The sequence below is a fragment of the Acomys russatus genome, chromosome 8 (assembly GCF_903995435.1).
Source record: "Acomys russatus chromosome 8, mAcoRus1.1, whole genome shotgun sequence".
Taxonomy (NCBI): domain Eukaryota; kingdom Metazoa; phylum Chordata; class Mammalia; order Rodentia; family Muridae; genus Acomys; species Acomys russatus.
Genome location: NC_067144.1, coordinates 26,618,051 through 26,642,608, shown reverse-complemented (window position 1 = coordinate 26,642,608; position 24,558 = coordinate 26,618,051). Strand labels below are relative to the sequence as shown.

Sequence of the window (24,558 nt, the reverse complement as noted above, 5' to 3'; positions counted from 1 at the left end):
ATAAAAATTATTTCATCAAACAATGAAGAAACCACTCTGTTCAAGTGTCTGCACCCCACCCCCAGCTTGCTTACCACAATTTGGGTCCAAGTTCCCTGATTCTACCACAACTTCCTTTATTAGTTTCATTAGGTCTGAAGACGCAATCCTTTAATTTTGTTTGGTGTCCCATCTCTGAAACAACCTGGAATTCTGCTCTGATAAAATTTCATTCCAATACTAATTTGTACTGACATTCGCTTTGCTCCTGAACAGACTGGGTCTTAGAATGTGGGAGGCTGTTCTAGCGAACAGTGCACACTCTTGCTCTTACCAGGTTAATAGAGTTCCCTGAGACTTCGGGATGCTTTGTAATAAACTTCAAAATAAAGGGGTTTCCAACTCCACTGGGGAGTTGATGGGAAGAAGATTTGAAGGTGAAGAGGATGTCCGTGCAAGGCATGTTAGAAGTAAAGAGCACTTGAGCCAACTGTTCCCCACTCAGCCTGGTGTCTCTTTGTGAGGCTCCAAGCCTGCAGGGCTCTTGGGTAATGAAAAAAAGAAACAAACCTGAAAACCAGGGACCCTTGACTCTACTAGGAAGTGAATCTACACACACTGGGACATGGTGACTCAGTGTGCCTCTTCTCTTGGCAACCCTCATTCTTGATGCATGGAGAGGGAGATTATAGAAAGCAATCTCAGTTTGTTCAGTGTTTTGTAAATATTAACTATTGAAAACATACAAAATAACTAACAAAGCTTTGGTCACAACCAAGCAAAAATAAACACAAAGGGAATTCAACTTTCTTAAATGTTATTTGAAAAATATCAAAAAAGTATGGAATAAAAATGTTCAAATTACAGTAAGTAATACAAATGTTAGGCAGGACACAAGGACAACCGGAAGGTATAAAACCACATATGATCCAGCGACACAGCCAGGATGGAAACAACAGCATCAGTGAGTGGGAGCTGACACAGCCTGGGAAGATTAGGCTCCTTACAAGTGGATTTAATGGCATTGGCCTGTTTTTTGCATCTGATAATGTGCATTTACAATTTTAATGACCAAAAGAGGTGTGAACTTGTCAGTGATAAGTGAGGAAATTCTACCACTCTGTAGGGCTGCAGAATGCCCACATGATTTGGAGCCTTCGACAGCCAAACAGATTGCACAAGCACTACACACGATCTTGAGGCATGTCTGATTTTCCACCTGGTGGGAAGCCGGAGTTAGAGGCAGGATCAGTGCTGGAGTGCTGGCAGAGACCAACTCTGCCAACGCCTTACCCCATGGGCAACTATGAATATTGATTAAAATATAGCACACAAAACAAAGTATTAGGCACTCTCTTTACAAAAGGAAACCAAAACACCTCTAGGCTTTGACTAGATTCCAGACACTCCAAGAAATAATGGGGAAGTCACAGGCCTTCTGAAAACCATGACATTTCTAAAAACAGTTTTAAGTACTAGACGACTGGTAGGTGCCCACCCGACCCCAATCCCTTGTTCCGTGAGAAAGGAGCCCATCACCTGATGGTTTTATAGCATCTGTCCTTCCAGAGACTTTCAGTAAGTTTTAGATGACACTTCTGATTCTCAGGCTCATTAAACCTTCTTGTTAATGGAGATTTCAGGCAGCACTTGTTTTTGTGTCATAGAGAGCTATCTGTTGGTACCCAGCATCAGACCGCCTTTTTACACTCTAACATATTAAATTCACCGTGCTTGTTTGAAAAGCACCTCTTAATACTAACTCAGCCAACATCACCTGTGCTGGAGGTGGTTAAGATCTACCTCCCCAAAGCGTGTTACCACGGTGACAAAGTAGTGACCTAATTTACACACACCTGCTGGGTTAATTGGGCCAAAATGAAAGATGATATATATGCTCAAAATCCAAAACTGATTTTTTTCTTCAAAATTAAATATTTGATTTTTTTAAATTAGCAGTTTCTAAAGCTAAGAACATACTCCAGGTGTGCATTTGCCAGTTAATATACCCTGAATGTTTCATGACACTTGAGCAGCAAAACATATTGAGTGATGAATACAAATCTTTTATGTATTTTCTGCATGCAATGATTAGTATGACTAAGTGGTCTCAATCACTGAATATGTCAATGTGCTTGAAGGGTCAGGCAACTGACTAAGCTAACAGGGACATTCAATCATGCCAAATGAGCACTTGGTCGGGACTTTTTTAAAGAAACACAAGCTCGCTTTAGAGAAAGCTGTGCTTCATAGCCTTTGGCAGCATGTAACAAGTCTTGAAACAAATATCATCTTTGCTTGACTTCTTCCTGTCACTTTCTACTCTCCTTTCTCAAACCATCAAGAGCTTTCTTTGGGCCACGAAGTATTCTGCTCACAATGGTGATATGAGCAGACAGCTCCCTTTAAGGAAGACTGGTACAGGCCAGCCATGGATGTGTGCATGCACACAAATGGCCTTGCTAAAGGCATCAAAACGCTAAAAATTCACAGCCTTCCATTCACTTATCAGGGATGTCCACTAAAGTATCTTCACAAAGACATCCTTCTATTTTCAGTATATAAAAATTGAAAGTAACTGGCATGTGCACAACTATAAGAGTATCAAGATGGTATAGCATACAATTATGGAGTCATAAATATATCAAATAAATTATTTATTTACAAAATATGTGTTATATTGCTAGGTAACATAAATTACTGACTATAACTATAAGTTGTGTGCAATGGCCCATAGTTTTTAAAAATATACACCAATATATTAATAACTCTTTTTTATAGTAATTATATAAAAGAAAACTTTACTGTCTTTATTCTTTTTTAATTTCTTAAATAGTTTTAAATTGAGGTGTGGTATTGTTAGAATATAAAAATATATGATTATATATGATTTACTAATAATGTTAAAAATAGACCTGAAGAGATGGCTCAGCAATTAAGAACAGTAGCTATTCTCCCAAAAGACCCAAGGTTGATTCCCAGTGCCCCCGTGGCAGCTCACAACTGTCCACAACTCCAATTCCAGGTGGATCTAACATCCCCTCTGGTCTCTGTGAGCACTGCGGATGCACAAAGTGCATAGATACACATGCAGGAAAAACACTCATACATACACAAATAAAAAAGTAATAATAATTAAAAATTTTAGGTTGAAAGAAAATAAATCTGTGATATTACTGATTGTACCCCCTAAATGTATCACTCTGTCATCAAATGTAAAGCTACAAATACATGTTAAGTTGGATAGGGTACTTTTATTGCTAAACATTCAACTTTGTAATGGCTCTCTTGTAAAACATTATAAATATGCCAGCTATCAGAATCCTTAGCCTAAGCTCCTTTTAAAGCTAAATGAAATCATATGAAAAGATTGCCTTTTAATAATGATGACTGCATGAAGCCAACTTTTCTTCAAGACACAAATAAATTTATTTATCACCTGGTTATTGCATCCTGCTTAAATTACAAGGTTCACATCTTTATTTCATTTCTTCAGTTATAGGGTCTTACTGATAAGTGCTTCTCTTAAGTAAGTAAAATTAACATTACCATGTGCACTGTATTTGCTGTTAAAAGTATCTCACTAGGGGTTTGATTCTTTTCTATGATGCTTTCACTGATTTAATCATTACTTAGACAATCAAAATATAATAATTTATTTTTACAAATGAGAGAATTTCTTGGGACTTCCTATGTCACAAACATTAGACATCGGTGACTGATAAAGAAAAACATGCCAATTCTGACATTCCAGTTCTCAATCAAATACTATTTTTTCTTTGCCTCTGTGCTTATTTCAGAATTCTTGAGAAGTTTATGGAACAAAAAAGGAATTCTTTCATTTCAAGTGGAAAAATAAAACTACCACTATCATTCAAAAATAAGAGTTAAAGGATTTTGAAAGTATACAGAATGTAAATTTTAGGTAAATCAAAGATAAAAGTATTTTTTAAAAAAGATTAAACCACAATGGGTAAAAGAAAATATGAATAATTTCTCTACACACAAGTTCTTCGTAGTCACAAAGTAAATTACTACTGAGTACAGCTGTACAAAAATACTACAGGAGAAAAAGAAATTAATAACTAAAAGTTTGAACACAAAACCTCACTTTTTTTCCTAAAAAGGTGAAGGAGAAATTCCTCTTAAAAAACTTGAGACTGTAATTTAATTACAATATTTCCTTCTTCACCCTTCTCCCTTCCAACCAATCACCACACACACACACCACCTTCTCCCTGCTCACTTTCAAATTCATGGCCTCTCTATGTGTTGTTACTGCATGTACATATACATATGTAAATACATATAGGTTCCCAGATTAACCTGTTGGGACCATATAATGTTATTGTATGCATATTTTCATGCTGATGAGATTTGGCACTGGACAACCAATTGGTTTGCACACCCAAGGGACAACCACCTCTCCAGTTCCCAGCTTTACTCAGTCACCTACAAAATTTAACTTTTGACAATATACAAAGAGGCTATACAAATTGGTAAAAGGCTTTTTGAAAAAAAAAACTCAATGAAAAGCAAATAAATATTTAACACTAAGTTCACAGAAAAAGAAATGTAAATGTGCAATGAACTTTTTAAAATATTGTGAAATCTGACATAAATTGTATGTAAAACATTGATAAAATACAATTTCCATTCTTCTCTGTAAGATAAATAACTGCTAATACCTAGGCTGATGAGGCCATAGGAAACTGGGAATATTCAGTGATTTTATTTTTTATGATTTTCTATGTATTTTTAATGTTTTTTTTAGCTCTGGTGGTGCCTGCTTTTTTATTTATTTATTTATTTATTTTTAACAGGATCTTACCATGTAACTCTGGATAGCCTGTAACTCAAAATATAGAGACCAGCCTGACCTTGAGCCCACAGAGATCTGCTTGACTCTGCTTTTCCAGTGCTGGAGTTAAAGGTATACACCACCACAACCAGCCTTAGGACAATATTTTTGAAAGTAAACTTTTAAGAAACAAATAATAAAATATTTGATCATTGATTCCATTTAAATTTTAATGTTCGGTAAGTATAGTTTACTAGATTCGCTATACTCTTTGATGAGTAAGGCAAACTCATGAAGCCATTATTCCTTGCATAGTTTTATGAATCACCCAGATTTTTAATGATAGGAACATATTTAGAAAATAAAGTAAGCAAAATTATTTAGTGCCATGACAAAGAATACTTTGTAAAAGAGCAACAAAGTGCTGAACTTGTCGCACCACACCCGTCTATAGGAAAGTACTCAGCTTGCTGTGGCCAGTCCCTCTTCTGTACAACAACTGGATTCCTGACAAGACAGTCTGTAAGTCACCCAAGACCTCTTCAGTTCATGCTTTTATGAGCTCATAATCTGATGCAGAATGGTAGAAAAATACATTGGAAATTTAAATATCAATTTTGAATATCTAAATCTACTAAAATGAACAAGTTTCTATTTCGTGTTTTGTAAGTAGGCTGTAACCATGTTTTTGTAACAAACGCAAATAATGTAGCTGCTGAAAATGTGGCAAACTGAATAAATTAAATATTATTTTAAATGCTACATCGCCGCCTGCGTAAGCAGTGTGTCTAGGTCTCAGTTTAGCTCTGCCAAGGTGGTGCAGCTTGCCAAACAGGACTGATCTAAGGAGGGCTTACTGCGTTCTCACTGCCTGCCAGGCCAGGGACACAGCCCAGAATTATTTCTTAACATATCCTGATAAATGTTCTTATATACACAGCATGAGGAGAGAAAATGCCAAAATTAGTTTATAAGTCATGTGTATATTTTCATTAGCACTCATATAAAAGCCATAGTCTACAACAGGACAGAACATGTGCTCTGCACTTATAGGAAACAGCCTCTATCTTGCTTTTCAATTATGATACAAATAATGCCTTCCTCCATGGTGACACATGGACATGTCTTTTTAAAAGGCCCTTCTCTCGAGTAAGAGTTGGATGATAACGTTTATCTAAGGGAAATCATGTATTACAGTATTTCTGGAGAAGCCAGTAGTCTACTTCCCCACTTAAGCTTTCATTACTAAGACAGAAACAGTCATGAGACTTCCCTTTGTAGAGCTAGAGTTTTAACCAATAACAAGGCTGATATTAATTACATGTCAGCTTACTTCGAAAATAGGTATATCTGCAGCCTCTTTAAGACTGCACTGAGTTTTAGTTTCTTTGGTATCAAATATATAAATCTTGATATCTAAAAAATTAACCATTTGTGGGCTGGGTTTTTAATGTTTTCTAAACTCTCACAGCAGAGTGGCTATTTCCTACTGCACTGTCTGATTCTGCATATAACCCACTTCATGCTGTACCACTGAGCAATGAAAAAGTAATGCTGAGGTGAATACGATGCTGACCACACATGTGAAGCGCAGGTACCAGCACCATGTCATCAGTTTGCCATCAAATACAGTTACACAGGAACAATTTAATTTTGAATGAAGTATTTCTAGAAATTTTTGTTGCAAAATGAAAATGTAGACAAAAATAGCAGATTCCGTATGTTCAGCTACATGTGGGGAGATAACTGGATGTTTCTAAAAATTCTGTTGTAAGTCATGGGCTATCATGAGATTAATACTAAAATTTAAAAACACCTAAGACTATTTTGACCGTCTATCTAATTTTCAGTCTTAATTTGAAGAAAAAAACAAAGTATAATAATATTACGTTCATAGGTAATTGATCATGCTGGAGAGATGGCTAAACAGCAAAGAGCTCTGGCTGCTCTTGCAGGGGACCTGGCTTTGATACCCAAGACTCACAAGACAGTTAACAAGCATTTGCAAGTCCAGGTCCAGAGAACCTGACACTTTCTTCTAGCCTCTTCTGACACAGTACACAGAGCCACGCAAGCAAGCATGACACTCATACAATGGAATTAATAAAAAATTAATAAATCTTTTTAAAAGATAATTTATCTAAGGGAAAGAAGTGAGGACTCAAGAATGCCTGAGTCCTCTAAAAATCTGTTACTGGACTGAACAACAGAAAGAGCTAAGAAAGGTAACAAAAAGTTCCTTCCTTCTGTCACCAAATTCACTTCTGTAACATGAAATGGAGAGATGGCTCAGAAATGTTCAGTCCTAGGGTCCTCCTTGTCATTTAGCTTCCTAAGGTCTGTGGGTTGTAGTGTGGTTATCCTGTATTGTATGGATAATATCCACTTATAAGTGAGTACATTCCATGTGTGTTTTTCTTGGTCTGGGTTACCTTCTTCAGGGTGAACTCTTCTAGTTCTATCCATTTGCCTGTAATTTCAAGATTTCTTTGTTTTAATGGAGTGGTATTCCATTGGGTAAATGCTTAATTCTCATTCAGGAGGGCAAATAGGACACCAGATGTGCTTGAGAGGGAACAGGAAAGGAGCCTACTATTTAGGTCCTCTGAAAGACTTCACCCAGCTAGATATTGAAGCAGATGCTGAGACTCACATCCAGACATTGGGGCAGAGCACAAGGAGTCTTATGGAATACTTGGTGGGATAAAAGGACCACAAGGGGACAGGAGCTCCGCAAGGATACCAACAGAGCCAACAAATCTGGGCCCAGAGGGACCTGCAGAGACTGATGCACAAACAAAGGACCATGTATGGAGAAGACCTAGACCTTCTGCTCAGATGCAGTCAGTAGGCAGCACAGTGTCTATGTGGGTCCCATAATACGGGGAGTAGGGGCTGCCTCTGACCTGGACTCTGGTGCCCACTCCTTGGTCACTTCCCCCTGGCAGGGCAGCTTTGCCAGGCCACAGAAGAAGAGGATGCAGGCAGTCCAGATGAGACTTGATAGGCTGGGGACAGATGGTAGATGAGGAGGGCTCCCCCTTCCTGAGGACTAGGGGAAGAGGCAGGGGAGAAAAGAAAGGGAGGGTGGGACCAGAGGAGATGAGGGAGGGGGCTACAATCAGGATGTAAAGTGAATAAATTAAAAATAAATTAATTAAAAAAAGAATCTTCAGTCCTTTCACACATTCTTCTGTCGGGTTTATTATTAGGAGAAAGAAATGATCCAATAGACTGTCACAGACAAGTCAGCAGCAGGATATCCCTCTTTGCTACAGCTACTCTAATACACACACTCAATATGCAGCCCTCGGCACCTCCCAGACTCACCATCAGGTTTCTGTAGCTCTTCCCAGGACTGGCTCCTTTAGGTTATTCTTGTGCTGACTTTGGGTGCTATTCCCACTGAAGGCTACTTACGACTGCACTCCCCATTTGCATTCATTCTCTCTCCGAGTTTTCCCACTGTATGTCATGGACACCACCTATGGCCTTGTAAAAATATACCATTTACATGTTTCTTATTAGTTTAGTAGTTTACACATACCCAATGCATTTACCATGTCAGCAAAGATGCAAAACATGGGATCTTTCTATTCTGATTCAGAATTCTATCTCTGGAGCCTGGCACCAGTCTGATCTATACCAGGAAGAAATCTGCAATCTAGCTGGGCCTAGTGGTGCAGGTCTGAAATTTCAGCTATTTAGGAGGTTGAAGGAGAAAAATAACACGTTCAAAACCGCTTGAATAATAATCTTTAAAAACAAAACAAACAAAAAACACCAAAACAAACAAACTGAAAACTAAACACAAGGCTAGGGATATAGCTCACTGGGAGAGTGCTTGCTCTAGCATGTATGAAGTCCTAGATTTAATCTCCAGTCCCCAAAAGGAAAGACAAAAACTATAATATAGCAAAATATCATTTTCTCTAGTTCTGAAACAAGATAAACTAAAGCATGTTCACTTAATTAATGTGTTTTGGATACAAATCATATTTTATACTTATAAATTCAAATTTTCATTTTTTCAAAGTCTAATGCTCATATCTAAAATGCTCTATTCTATAAATATGTTTGCACTGAACATAAGGTCACCAAGAAAGGTATTTTATTCCATCATTAATACATGTAATATTCATATAATCATTTCACTAATAGCTTATTTTTTTAGAAATTGAAATTTGAAATTATTAACTTAAAGTTCCAATTATGAGGTAGGAAGGGTTAACAAATGCTTCCAGCTGTATTTCAAAGTATTTTTGGAATGACTATACTCTACACTCTGCTGTCTCTCCCTATCTTCCCACTAATACTAGTCTGATTCTTATTTACAAGGAAAAAAAAAATCGGTGGTAGCGCACGCCTTTAATCCCTGCACTCAGGAAGCAGAGGCAGGTGGGTCGCTGTGAGTTTGAGGCCAGCCTGGTCTACAAAGTGAGTCCAGGACAGCCAAGGTTACACAGAGAAACCCTGTCTCGAAAAACTAAAATATAAAAAAGAAAATAAAATAAAAACAAAATATCGACTCCTTTTATTAGGATCAAGTTGGAAGAAACAGAAAAAAATGGCAGGTTTCTGTGCTGGCGTGAGCTCTGTTTAAACTCTCTCTTAGCCATTCATAAGCTGCACAGCTGAGCTAAGCCTTGCAGCTCTCTCCTGCATACACAAACCTGGCCTGGCCTCTGGAGGAATGCCTTTTTGTATATATAGTCTTACAATAAGGTCCTGGCAAATGTTAAACAGTGATCAGTTTGCCATACAGTTTTAAGAGGCAATGACACTAAATCTTAGGTGCACACTGTTAGTCTCACAGAGAAGATAGGGAGTCATTAAGTAAATAAACAGGACCACGTGAAAAATCATTTTTGTTTTAGGATGGAATCTGAATCCAGTAACTTGTATGTTTATAAGGAAAAAAAGGGATACAGAGACACACACAGAGGGGAAGGACATATAAAGGTGCATGATGTTTAAAATGGCAGTATCAAACCTAAGGGAAAACAGGTGCCACCAAAACTCTGAAAAGGCAATTAGAAATCGCTGATTGAGCTGGAAGAAAGAATGTGGTCCTGCTGCACCTTCATAGGACTTTCTGACCTCAAAAACTGTAAGAGAATATGTTTCTATGGTTTCCAGCCACATATTTTGTGATAATGTATTATATCAGTCATTAGTCCAAGAAAGAGCAGAGGCAAATGCACCTTACATACAGATAGGGACCCAATGTCTCCAATAGGCAGCAGTGCACAGAAAAACCAATGCAAAACCTTATTAAAGTGCTGTCAGTGGTGGCTCCAAGCAGCAAGTTAACCTAACAAAGAATACACGGCCCTGTGCTTAGTCAGAAATTATACCACCCTTTAAAGAGAACCAGAATCCAGAAAGTATACTAACAGATTTGTATTTTTAAATTTCAAGTTATATTTTAAGGTGAATAGTTAATTCATATTTTATGATCCATATAATCAATACCAGGGTTGTGCTTGAAATTATTTAACTGGACATAGTTCAAGTCTGCCATCTAATGAAAAACTGTGCTGCTGAAGACTAGATTTAGAGAGCAAATACACCAATATTTGACTGAAAAAAATTGAAATATGATTTCAAATGACACATTTACAGAGAAAAAAATCAATTTCCTGACACTGGAAATGACTCCATACATTGCTTTGCTTGGGGCATCAGCCTAACATGACTAAAGGCTATGCTTGAAGTGTCTCCTGATACAAGGTTAATTTTCCCAAGCAACATTGAACTCACGTATCCTGCTTGCTCTATAAATTTAAGGTACCATAAAAACACTTCTAGTCAATTTTCAATTTACCTATTTAGTATGTTTGTATACATATATGCAGATGTATATATGCAATTAATAGTACTATATAGCTACAACCACTTAAGGCTCAAAATTCAAAAGATCCAGACGTATGTAACATCTTTAAAACCTCAGAACCTATATTACAAATCTGCTTTTATGTATGTAAAAACATGAAAATGATAAAAATATGTTTACATTTATTTTATCCAGTAATATCTATTTATACAATATTAGAAAATTAGAACTGAGAAAGTCCCTCAGATCCTCAAAATAGTACATAAAAATATTCATATTAACCACTTTATGGTCAAATAAATACTGAAGTAAGTTATTTAGAAAACTTTAAATATTGTTAGTTTTTTCTAGGTATTAAGTGACTACTAGAAAATGCCAAATTGATCAAATCTCAACATACTCCAAATATGTGGACAACATGTACTTACAAATCAAAAAGACTTTACTTAAAATTTATTTCTGAGACAATGATCTTTCAACACTTTATAAGTTCAATTAACGTCGTGTATATAGACAATGGTGTATTCAAACATAATAAAGAGAAAACAAATGCAATTGGGATAGTAGCTAAAACAATTTGCTTTGAATGAGCAACTAGAATTATGAGGGTGACGGTAAGTGGAAGCATCCATCGCAGACGGCTTTGGGATAGTGTCAACTCTGCTTTACAAATGAGGAGACCGTTCTAAAACAGCCCAAACACAGAGCTGCCAAGTATCATGTCAGACAACTCAAACCCAGATCATCTCTTCCTAACCTCTGCACCTTTCCTACTGTAATGTGCTATCTTCTTCCCTGGAACCAGATATTTGCAGTAAAATTAACCATTACAGTTCCAACAGAAATTACTCTCAATCAGTAGTGTGAGTCTTTCAATGTTCATATGACTACCTGCTTATTTATTAGAAATATTGTTTTATATAAACTTGTAGAGAACAAAGTCCTTTTTGAATAATCTTGACAAGTGAGAAGTTTCTCTCAGACTAGTGAATTGTAGAAATTATAAAAAGAGAATAAAACCTATTTTTAAAAAAATCAATGAGAGGCCAAACATAGGTAGGAGGAGTCAGTGATAATCTCTGTGAAGAGGTATGATATGGTGAATCACATGCCACCTCATAGTTGATAGCCTAGCAGAATTAAGCACGCATGTGTTACGAAGATGTCCTCATCACTGACTCTGCTAAGAACTTCACATACATATTCATTTGTGCTTATTACTCCCTAGCTTCACAATGTTTCACCTTCTCATCTTCAGAAAATTAATTCCTATGTTTTATTTTTATTCAAGACCCATGTCAACTCTAAGTTCTGTGTAGCAAGCTCACAGAGATCTCTGTTCCCACAGAACAGCTTAAGTAATTAATAATGTCATGCTTTCCCAGCACCTGTTCACAGGTTTCATATTACATGCAGCTTCCAACAATTGGCCATGGCTGTCTACAATGCTGTCTTTAGGAGGAACCTGGCTTGGTTGCAAAGAGAACCAAAATGAAGGAGGCATGTACTCCGTGGACACTAGAGGGAGGAAGGGGAACAACAGTTCTGAGAAACTCATTTCACACTGATCCTGCTTTAGTCTGTCATTTAAAAGCCTATAAGCAATTTGTGTTCAAGTACACAGGGTTCTTTTGGTCACGACCACACATCCTTTTCTCTGTAGCATCTATGTGTTATGACGCGGTAACTTCTTAAAGATAATAAAATAGCAATTTCCTACTGTTAGCCATAATTCTGTTACATCGCTTCTCTAAAAATATCATCAATATTTAACCTCATTTAGAGAAACTTTTAAAAACAGACACCATAACATCTCAATTCAAATAAAACAATAGGATCCAGTGAGATCATTCCTGCACAATAGTTAAATGCAAAATGCAACAAAGAAAAGATAAGGTTATACAAATATATTGAAAACAGATTTACAACTTTTAAAACTGGCAAATCTATATCTCTTGAAATAAAGCTTACCTACTGAGATTCTAGGATTTAAATCTCTACTTTAGTGTGTTGTATCATCCTGTACACAGTAAGTGTTGAAGCAATCCATGTCAATTAGTTTAGTTCTTGCATTGTAGAAAGAGCCCCGTTTTATTTCCCCCCTGCTAAGGAAGTGTATTTATCATATTCTACAACAGCTCACAGTTTGTTATACATTAACTGCTCATTCTCTGTGCCAATAAGACTATGCTGGAACAGTAAATGAATTTAGTACATTCATTTTAAATGATTCTGCAAACCACAGGCTACCCAGTTGTCTAATGATAAGAGAGCCCCAAAGCCACCTGATCACCATTATCCTGCCTTATTTTTTTGGACTCATGGTCAGTACTGTCAGGATTTGCACACTGAGAAGAATGAGAAGGAAAGGTCTACCTCAGACCTAATCATGCAGAAGGGTTTTATTAATTCAGGCACTGGTGATGATGTGGAGAGGCTGGAAGGGAAAGGGATGTGAGATCTGGAGGGCTGTAGCTGCTGCTCCAAGACCAATGCTGGTTTTGGCACTTCTCTCACTCCAGTGAATTGCAAAAAACAAGCAGGTGCTAGCAATCTGAGAGACCACATGCCAGCAACAGCTGCTTCAAACTGATTCAATTACATCTGCCTGAACAGTCCCAGGACATCAAACCAGTTGAAGAGATCCATAGGTTGCAAAGAGACGTGCCTCTCCTGAGGTACAAAGGTGCCTGACATAGGGGCTTACAAATCTCCATGTTCTGATAGAATGGTTTTCCCATCATTGCCAGGCACAGGAGAAATGATGGGGTCTATTTGATTTCTATACCCTTTAAAACTAAAACCTAGTGGGCAAGAGCAGTAAAAGCCCCCTTTGATTTTTATTTTAAACTAGACATTAGCTGGGGTCTTAAGGATACCTTGAAGCAGCATAATTTTGTGAGAACATTTCCGAAGCCATTGGGCACAGCACATTTACAGAACATGCTCTTGGGATCTGGACTTCGCTCCAAACCTTGTTTGTACAAAAAGGGGCCAAGCAGCTGGGAAATTCTGGAGTGGAGTGTGTCCTCATTAGTTCCCATCTGCCACCAGAACTCAGCTCATGGCAAGTTTGGCTAAGTCCTGGTGTACTCAGGTCCAAATGTGGGTCAGTTTTAATTACACTATACAGAATTCAGCATGCAGTTTTTAAATCCTTATTATACAGAACAGAGGAGTGGGCAGCTCTCCAGCTAATCAATTTTTTAAAAGTACATATATAAAATTTTAAACCAGGCTAGACAGACAGTGGAAAAAATCTTATGAGTACAATGGTTACTTAAGAAAATTATTAGTGAAACTGGGTCACGAGCTAGTTCTGTTTTGAAATTTCAAAGTGAGAAACAAAATGTTTTCAGTGGTAAGATGAGAAACTTACATAACACACAGAATCTCCTTGTACTTTAGTGTAAATGTACTAGTAACAAAAACAATGAACAGGGTACAGCATATACCCACAATGGCAGAGGCTTCCACAGAAGCAGCAACTCCTTTCAATAGGTAACTCTCAAGGAGCGATATTAAATAAAAAACTGGTCAAAGTGCAAAAACAAGGGTGAGGCAAAAGAGTGAGACAAGAGAGAGGTAGCAGGGGAGAGAGGAAGAGTGAGACTGAGAAAGGGGAGAGAGCGGAGAGAAGGGAGGGAGGGAGGGAGGGGGACAGCACACAAGACAGGTGTGTAGAGTAGGAGAGTAAAGGTACGTATTGATTCACAATGACTCTCACCACCAGACTGTCAGAAGAACCCATAAAACATGCACTTAGGCTCTACTCATCCAGGCACAAGTTTCACCAAGTAGAAAAGTATAGGCACTAAGCTTTTAAAGATAACAGGCAACAGAATGTTAGGAGTGAAGAGACAGGCAATAATTGGTCATTGATAATATAACATAGTGTCCCAATTTGACATAGCCCTAGTTACAAACCAAAACAGAACCACAAATATTCTAAGGATGCTACATGCTTCTGACTCAGTTATGAGGCTTATTTTAAAAAACAGCATCTAAGCTGGGTGATGGTAGCACACATCTTTAATCCAAACACTCAAAAATCAGAAGCAAGAGGATCTCTGTGAGTTCAGGACCAACCTGGTCTACTGACAGTCAAAGTTACACAGAGAAACCCTATCTCAAAAACAAAACAAAACAACAACAAAAATCAAATGTTATGATAATAGTTTTGAAACCAAACTATTATCCTAACATTTAATATTTTTTTGGTTTCAAAATTATTATAGTGAAAACAAGGCAGCAAACAATTGTTGCATCTATATAAGTTCAGGTCTATCATTTGCTAGCTGTGTACTGTAAACAAACAGCTGGTATTCTACTCAGATATTAATTTTATCATATATACAATGGAGGAAACAGTAGCATTTACCTAACCATGTTACTGTAAGCACTACAAGTAACACACACCTGTGCGCGCAAATATACATAGTGAATTCTGTAGAGGGAAATTAAGATTGGCCTACACTTGGGCCTGAGTATACCATGTCACTCAAATATTAATACAACTACTCTAAGTAAATTGTGTCAATGGGAACAAAAGATTCATGTTGGGAGCTGGAGTTGTTGCCCAGCAGTTAATGGGTTTGTAGTATTTCCAGGAGACCAAAGTTCAGTTCCCTGCAACCATGCTGAGTAGATCTAGCTCCAATATAGATTTCACTTTTCTGGCCTCCGAAGGCAGCCACATGTATGAGGAGACACACACACACACACACACACACACACACACACTGCGTTTTTTAAAAATGAAACTGACATTAGAGTCCTAACATATACTACTAAGAAATGTGAAATTATTTAGATATAAGGGGGTATTCTTTGGGGTAATTTGATTTGTGCTCTATAAAAAGAGAGAAATTTGAGCACCAAGCACTCATAAATAGAGAGAATGCAGTCTGAAAAAATATAAGAAAAATGTGTCCATCCATAAGTCAAAGAGAAGATCAGGGAATGTATTTCCTCCCTCATAGTGGAGAAAAGTGATCAAGATTGTTAATAAGATTTGAAATCCCACTTCCAAACTACAAGAAAACAAATATCCATCTAAGACACTAAGTTCGTGCTACTTTAGAATAAACCTTTAATAATGACCAGTTTTAACCTTGGCACCGACACATAAGTTCTATATTATGTGGTAAGGAATGAAGTATGAAAAAAACTGAAATTTCAGTGATAGTTAGTTTGAATCCCATCGTCCTGTATTCAAACATGAGATGCAGTGTCCATGACTGTAAAAGTATCATTGGCTCCCAGGATGTGTCTCACCTAAAGTATTCAGATTTCTTAGATCATTTGGATTCACATAAGTAGTAGATGCTTTCCTGATGAACATGACTCTTCTAGGATTCTCCATTCAAAGAAACCAATGCCATTCATGTGCACAAACTAAGAAGATTCCATTGATTTAAATGTAATGCCACAAACCTTTATGAGACATAGAGTTACTGTACAGTACACAAATTCCACTTGTGGATCCACACTTAAAAGTGACTTGAAACTGGGTTCTCAAGGTGTTATGTTTATGCATGGGTTCACCACAGAATTACAGAAAACAAAAATGTATATGCAATGAATGTGTCCACTGATAAAATGAATTATAAGGCAGTATGTGGTGAATGCACAGAATAGAAAAGTATTCGGTTATTAAAATATGGAAAACTTAACATGTACCACAATGTGGATGAAACTTGAAGACATTATTCACTGAAATAAGCCAAAAACAAAAAAACAAATATCTTGTGACATTATCTATAGACTTGTCACAATCTTTGAGTCAAAAGGCAAAATGGTTTCCAAGGATTGAAGGAAATAAGGAACGGGACATTGTTTGTAGTGTTTTTACCATTTCAAATGTTAATGTCAATTAAGGGAAAAAAAAGATTGGAAAAAAACTGTCACAAAGGGATGAAATCTCCAAGTCTCAAAGTTCCCATGAATATCATCAACAAGGGGCATCAAAATTTGAGAGGCCTAAACAAGACATAGTAATTCAGTAGTTCTTTCTACTTCTTCCTAATGCGCTTACCTCAAGACACACATGTAATCTTAGCCACAGCAAGTCTTGGCTGCTTTGTTTTGACTTTACTTTTGTTATGTATTTGCAGTTGGGATTTAGTGGTGAATAGGAACCATAATTATAAATATGTATATAGTAAATACAGCGGCTATTATTTATGCTTAGTAAAACAACTACCCACTTTTAATGTTCTGATCTTACCTGACCCAAAGAAACATCAACACACATTTTATTTCCATGAAGTTGGTGAGTGAGGATTGAACAAGGAGGAGTTCAGTGAGTGTAGAAGGCTATGGCCTGGATTGTCTAACAAAGGGTTTGCTTTTCACTATGCTCCAAAGAGTTTCCAAGGAACTTAAGTATGGATGCCTCTGCCTTTGTGTGTATAATGAGTAGAATAAAAAAACTTTGTGCATAGTCAATAAAATTTGTATAAAGCAAATATTAGCATTTTTATTCTTGATCTGTGACAATGAAAATGGATAGGTTTCACAACATCTACTGTTTTTATAAACAAGATTTATCACTATTTTGTTTCTATCTAACGGTCAATGAGAAAACTCATCAATATTCACCCAAAATGCAGTGACCAGCCACATGTCTCTATGGTACAGTCCCTCTACTTCTAACACACTGCCAGGTGTGTTTTATTCTATATGGATTCATTCAATATGCCCTGACCAACTACTATGTACAAGGTACTGTGTTAAGGAGCCACAGGTACTCAGCTACTTCCTTTGTGTATATTTTCCTATTTCCCAAGAGATTAGTTCAGACCGTATTATAATGATTTATTATTTATAAGTCATAGTCCATGCATGCTAGTAGAAGAAAATACAGCAGTTCCAAGACTTAAGATTTGTGTTATTAAACTCTCATGGAAAAAAATCCCTAGCATTCCTAACATATCAAGGAGAATAACACAAGCCATATGAATGAGTTTTCAATATCAGAAATATGGGACAAGTGAATAAATTACTTAAATACCTTTATATAACATTATAGCTGTTTGTATTTCATCTATAGAACTTTACCTAAGATAAATTCAATAATTGTTCAAACTCTTAAATATATACTAATTTTTCAGAACATAAATAAAGTCATTAACAAAAGAAACTTAACACCACTACCAATAACTCTGAAGAAAAACTAAAGAGCTACATTTGATATTATGATAATGTAGCAGCCTTAAAACTTTCCATATATATTAGCCCCTCTCCTAGAATTTACTACTTGATTTTTCCTTTCTTTCCCCATATTTTCAAGCCCAACTGCAGGAGAGACACATGCACAAGTAAAATCTTCTTACAATATACTCTTATATTTTCTAAATGTGCCCCATGTGTCCACTAATAGCCAAATGCTTTCAAATCTGTTCAGCTAAATGGATCAATAACTACATCCAACCCCACATAGTGGGGCTGCCAACATGGTGAAATTGAGCCAAACACAAAATGTCTCTCCTAGGACAAAAATTACCAACACAGTTTCCTTGAGAGATACACTGTCTGAGGTATACAGCATATACATTAATCAAGACATACTAAATATATTTGAGATACAAAACAAAGAATTAACTAAAAGTATTCAGATGCTATAACCGATAAGTGTTATATTGGGCCAATGTAACAATCCAAAGTCTTTCCAACTAAACTGTATGCAAAAACAAATACACAAGAGCACAGGCAAACTGCTAACATGCTTATCTGTGCTTCCCCTCATATGACACAGCTGTATGCAACAGCTGAGCAGGTGCAACCAAGCTTTGGAGAATTCTTGCCTGTTGCCAGGAACCACAACACCACATGGCTGAATTTTTAAGCATGTGTAAACATCCCCACCCTCGCCCTGTTTATCTGGTGCTTGAGACAGTGCAGGAGACAGTAGGTCTGCAGCCAGTCCTTATCGAAAGCTACTCTACAAAAACTAAATTCAATATCATCAATAAAGTTTGACAGTAAAACAGAATGTCAAAGGTACTGGTTCTTCAATGGTCTGATCTCACATGTCAGTTACTTTAACAGTACAGTGCTATAAAATACTCTCTGATCTTCACCAGATGAATGCTTTGTAATTTAAATCATTCTACCTCATCAAATCATAGAAATGTGTATCTGATTCTTACAGTGAACTGCAAAGCAATGTGTATAAAAAGTACAGTTCTTTGGCACTATCTATATCTTTAAACAAATGACCAAGCCGAGCGTGATGGCGCATGCCTTTAATCCCAGCACTCGGGAGGCAGAGTCAGGCAGATCACTGTGAGTCCAAGGCCAGCCTGGTCTACAAAGTGAATCCAGTACAGCCAAGGCTACACAGAGAAATGTTGTCTTGAAAAAAAAACAAAAACAAAAACAAACAAACAAATAACCAAAAATTGACATATGCATATTATGGCATCTATATGCAAATTTATTAAACTGTAATAACTGAACAGTTACTACACATATTTACGTAGCGATAGGTAATTTGGTTACATACCTGTGCAGCTATGTGGACCAAACAGACTTGTAATTTATCAGGTACTCTGCAAAGTAAAACAAAGATGTCATCTAAGGAAAAATTAATTTACCAAACAAAAATCAGAATCTATACTAAGACAATTTCTGTAGAGAAGTAGAACAGACTGTAGTGTATGAAGGACATGGAGTAGTTGATATTTATATGTCCCACGGGTATTTCAGGGCACCCTAGAGTAACTCTTATGATGGATACACAGAATTCTTCACAGTGTCATCAAGGGACTGAGACTCACCATGGCCTCTGCAATGCAAATGTTCTCACTAGAGGAGTAGGAAACACTTAAAAAGTATTTCTTCCTTGGTGTTTTTCCAGGACTAATGCCTTGCTATACAAATGACTGCTGCTCTCTGAAAGGAAACGCCTCCAGCTCATCTGCACTAACTGCTCCAACACCCATGAGCAGGAAAACTGCTTCCACAAATTAGTCCACAAAAACACAGAAAGAAAACTTTGAATGCTCCTTTGCTTTGTTACAAGAGATCAATTCCAGACCGGAGTTCATCAGATGGACTGCTCACAGCACAGGCTGCATGCTGCATAGTGCCTGGCCTGACACACGGGGGCATAACAACAGCAACACAGGGACTGATTCTGAGATCCATGTGAGCACTGATAATCAAACTTGAAAAAAACAAAACAAACAAACAAAACCCGCTGCGTTTAGATGGAAGATTCATTGTAACAAAAGGCTACAGGCTAAATTCTCCAAACTAAAAGTTTAATAATTCTTTCTGAATGCAAAATAAAGTATCTATGTACTTTATTTAACCATGACTGATAATACCACCATGCTACAGTCAGTAACCTTGCTCAAAGGTGAGCATAGATAATGACTCTTACGGCGGCTCAATAAAATAGCATCATACATAAAACTGATGTGAGCACCAATGGCTAAGAAACTTCTGAAAAATTACTCTCTGTAGGTATCTAGAAGTCAAAGTTTGAAAATTTTGCTCAATGGGTTTACTTCTTGGCATCTGCTCACACAGTAGAGCACAAATAGAAATCTATGATAAAAGATAATTTTAGGGCTAGTGAAATGGCTCAGTATGTAAAGACATTTGTAGCCAGTTGTAATGATTGGCAGAATTTGATCCTTGGGATACATATGGTGACAGGAAAAAACTGGCTCCTCAGCTTGTCCCCTGACCTATACATGTGCCTTGGCTCCAGTTCCAACATATACACATGCATGTGTGCGCACACACATGCACACATAAGTAAGTAGATAAAATATAAAATTATATAGTACTGAAAATTTATAAGAAATTTAAATGAAACAAACAAAAGAAAACAAGTAATATATACCACATCCATATAAACTAAAATTTTTTCTGCAACTTACAATGTCACTTAGACATTTTAATTTTTATGGAAATCTTCATAATAATAATAGCATGTTATATAAGCATGCATAATGTCAATTACATAGGGCGTATGACACTGAAGATTATAAAAATAGCATACATGCATATAAATACCAAGGCATTAGCTCTGAATCAGACAATCAACTCTTTAAATTTTGTTCTACTTAAGTTAATAGCTAATTACTGACAATAAACACTACTAGTAAAATATTAATTGATAAGGAAGAGGTAGAAAGAAAAATTATAAAGTGCCATATGGAAATCATAAACCTAACTTTTCTTTGAGAAATAAATTAATTCAATCACTTATAAAATCCACTAGGTATGCCTACAGAGAGCACACACACTGCCTCCCCATCAGGGTACGCACAGGGTCTTTTTCCTCCCAGTACTCTAGGATCTACACAGTAATTCAATAACACATTTTTAATCATCTTAGTAAAACTTTTTAAATTATGCAGAGTGAAATGATGGCAAGAACAACTCAGGACTGAAAATCTGTTGTATCTAGTACAGACTAATTTATTCACTAAGCCAGCAACATTCAGTGGGCATCTACTGTGTGCAAGGTGATGCATTTCATCACCATGTGTTAAAAGATAGAGTAGGGCACATCCCCACAGTGACAACCATTTAAAAGCATAGAACATACAAAGCAACACTACAAATAAAGATACAAAACATAATATAGTTCAAGGTATTTCTGAGAGGGATGGTACATTTTAGAGTAGGAAAGCGTAGGTGACATTTTATTATTTTCTATTACGGAGTGAAAACTTACATATAGGTAGCACTGACTGAAAGATCAGACTCATTAGTATGTAGCACTTACAAAATGTATTCATAAACTATTTTAAATATTTACATTTTTCTTTATGTTATTTGCTTCATGGTAACAGTGAAGTAACATAAAAGGATGTCAAAGAAATACTGACCCAATCTAGGGTATGGGGTGTGTTAGACTGCCTCAGACTACGCAGAGCTACATAAGACACACTGACAATTATTAACAGACTAGAGTTATTTATCAGCCAGTTACGTAAATACGTTAGTTACTTGTTAATCCTTCATGAAAACACTGTTATGACATCATTAGAGAAAGAAAAGGAGTTAGAGTAAACATTTCTGCTAGAAAGATAAAAACAATACAGCTAACAGAGTCTCTCCATAACTGGTCAGTTTCTATCTGGTCTATTAGAGTCCTAACTTTAGTACCTTTGAAGGCAGAGCTAGATATTAGGTACAACGTTGATGTCCTTGTGACAAGCATAAAAACAGCAACTCCTATCACCACTGATGCCTAGCCCAGGCTTAGAAAGTTCTGGGCAGTAGAGTTACTAGGTAGGATGATGATAAGTGCTTAGAATTTGCCACCAAACAATTAGATCTTAGGCAAGTTGCATATTTTCTGTATTTAAAATGGTGATCATGCTACCTACCCTACCGGATTATTTATGGTGCTTCCATTTGTTAGCATATAATGAAATAAGCACAGTGTCTGGCATAAAGTAAGCATTTCCTTAAAGGGCCCTAATAGTAGCATCATAGTTGCCTGAAATGGGAGAGGATATCTTATTATAAACTAATAATCTAAACTAAATACAAATCCAGGAGGTAAAGACAGTCTACTGCGCAAAAAGTGATCCAAAAGGCACTTGGATCCAGAGCCAGATGTTCAGAGAACATTTTACATGAAATAATACACAAAAATACTTATAACCACAAAACAACCTTATCCAGCATTGTAAGAATTACCCATATTACTGAAGAGAAAAACAGTATGATCTACTGTAAAGATGAAGACTTGTGTACCAGTAAGATTTATCTGTTTCTATGAAATATTGTCTAAAACCATTTCTGGAGAGTTTATTTGGCTTACAGGTTATAGTCCATCATCCAGGGAAGCCAAGGTAGGAACTGGAAAGCAGAAGCTAAAGCAGAGACCACAGAGACATTATGCTATTGGCTGGTTTCCTCTAGCTTACCAAGCTATCTTTCTAGCTAGGGCTGCAACTTCCCACAGTGGACTGGGCCCCCTTACATCAATTAGCACTTAAGAAAATACTTTACAGTAACAGACACATGCCAATCTGATGGAGGTCATCCTCCAAGTGAGATGTGCTCTTCCCAGATGTGTGAAGTTGACAACTAAGATTAGCCATTCCACCAGTATAAAATCTGTCTTACTACGTTGTTCTCTTGACTTCTAACTAGTACAATTATCATATGGAAACTTAACAGGCACAGCTTTATGTTGTGGAGTAGAGAAAAGTTCTCAGCTCCCTACTATTTGAGTCTAAATCGAGAAGCCTCTTGAACTATTAGTCAATCAAGTGGCTAACTCACTCAGGCCATTAAAGATGGTCTCATCTGGGTCCATTGTGAAGTGCTTTATCATGGCTTGAAAAAAAAAGCTTTGAGATTTAATTTGGACCATAAAATATTACCTCCATGACTAGACATGCTAAGGAATATTTTACACAGAGCCTTCACCCCTGTTCTAGTGTCTTTGATACCCTGCAGGCTAACAAAGGAAAAATGTAAATACCAGCCTAGCCACAAAACCTTTAGCCTACAATCTGTCCTGCCTGCAATATGTGCAAGGCAATGGTGGTACTGAGCTTGTGAGAGTGGCCAACCAATGTCTAATTTGACTTAGGGCCCACTCTAGAAAAATACAACTCATTCCAGACACTGCTTGCATGATTAAGAACTAGAAACCAGATAGCCTAGCAAGAGGAACACCAAATACTAGTGATTAAAAATGTTTTCAATAAAATGATTCAAAAGGAGATTCTGCTATGCTCATATATCTGTGCCTTATTCAGTCACCATCAGAGAGGCTCCCTTCAGCAGCAGATGGGAGCAGAGGCCGACTACCCATTAGTGCAGGGACAAAGAGCCCTAATGAGATATCTCCAGCAAATTCCTCCTCTTGGAACTCAGGGAAGTCTGTGGAAAAGGAGGCAGAAAGATTGTAAGAGACAGAGGGGAAGGAGGACACCAGGAGAACAGGGCCCTTTGAATCAAGTTAGCAAGTATGATATGAAGAGACTGAAGCATCAAACACAAGGCCTACACATGTCTGCATCAGGGCCTCTGTGTATATATTACAGCTTTCAGCTTAGTATTTTGATAGGGCTCCTGAGTGTATGAAATAGAGTGGGTCTCTGGTTCTTGTGCTTGCTTTTGGAGCTCTTTTCCTTCTGTTGGGCTGTCTTGTCCAGCCTTGATATGGTGGGCTTTCCTTTATCTTATTATATTTTATTTTGTCATGTGTGGTTGTTATCTCTTAGAAGCCTCTTCTTTGCTAATGAGAGACAGAGAGGAAGTGGATACAGAGGGGAGAGAAGTTGGTCAAGAACTGGGAGGAGTAGAGGGTGTACAACAAAATCTATTTTCAATAAAGAGAAAAATGAAAAAATTCATACAGTATATTATAATCATATTTCTCCTCTCCCAACTCTTCACAGATCCCTCACCTCCCTAATCCACTCAACTTCAAGTTCTCTCTCTCAAAAAATAAATATATAAATAAATAAGCAAAAACCAAACATCAAAAAAACAAACAAAAACTGAAAACCAATAGGACAAAATATTATTAATATTTTAATTATATCTTCTTTTGAGAAGTCACTGATACAATGTAATTCAAGACTATATTAATATATACATATATTTCTTCTGAAATCACCAGATAATTTGGTGTTAATAACATCTTACTGTTATTATTACCTTATTCTGTGGTTATATTGTGTATATTAATAAGGCCAAGAGTAATTTTGAAAATTGAAGTGTCTTTACTTTTTTATTATTTAAAAAAAGTTCTATGAAAAGTAAAATTTGCTTTTTTAGTAAACTTGGAAAATTCACACTTATGTTTGTATGTTACTAAGCTAGATTCAACTTTTCATGATTGAAAGGCCATCTTCCTATCATATATCTAATAATTAAGAATGAGAAATTAAGGATAAAAATGGCAATATCTGAAGTGATTACTTTTTCCAGACCTGAAAGAAATTTG

The 24,558-nt window shown here is 36.8% G+C and overlaps 1 protein-coding gene across 16 annotated transcripts in view; it reads right to left on the bottom strand.

Moving 5' to 3' along the window:
* Positions 1 to 24,558, bottom strand: part of Zbtb20 (zinc finger and BTB domain containing 20) — a 732,891-nt gene that overhangs the window by 539,637 nt on the left and 168,696 nt on the right. For all 16 annotated transcript variants that reach the window (XM_051149938.1, XM_051149932.1, XM_051149937.1 and 13 more), the window contains one exon: positions 19,126 to 19,171. The gene's annotated coding sequence lies outside the window, so the exon portion shown is untranslated. The remainder of the gene's footprint in view (positions 1 to 19,125; positions 19,172 to 24,558) is intronic.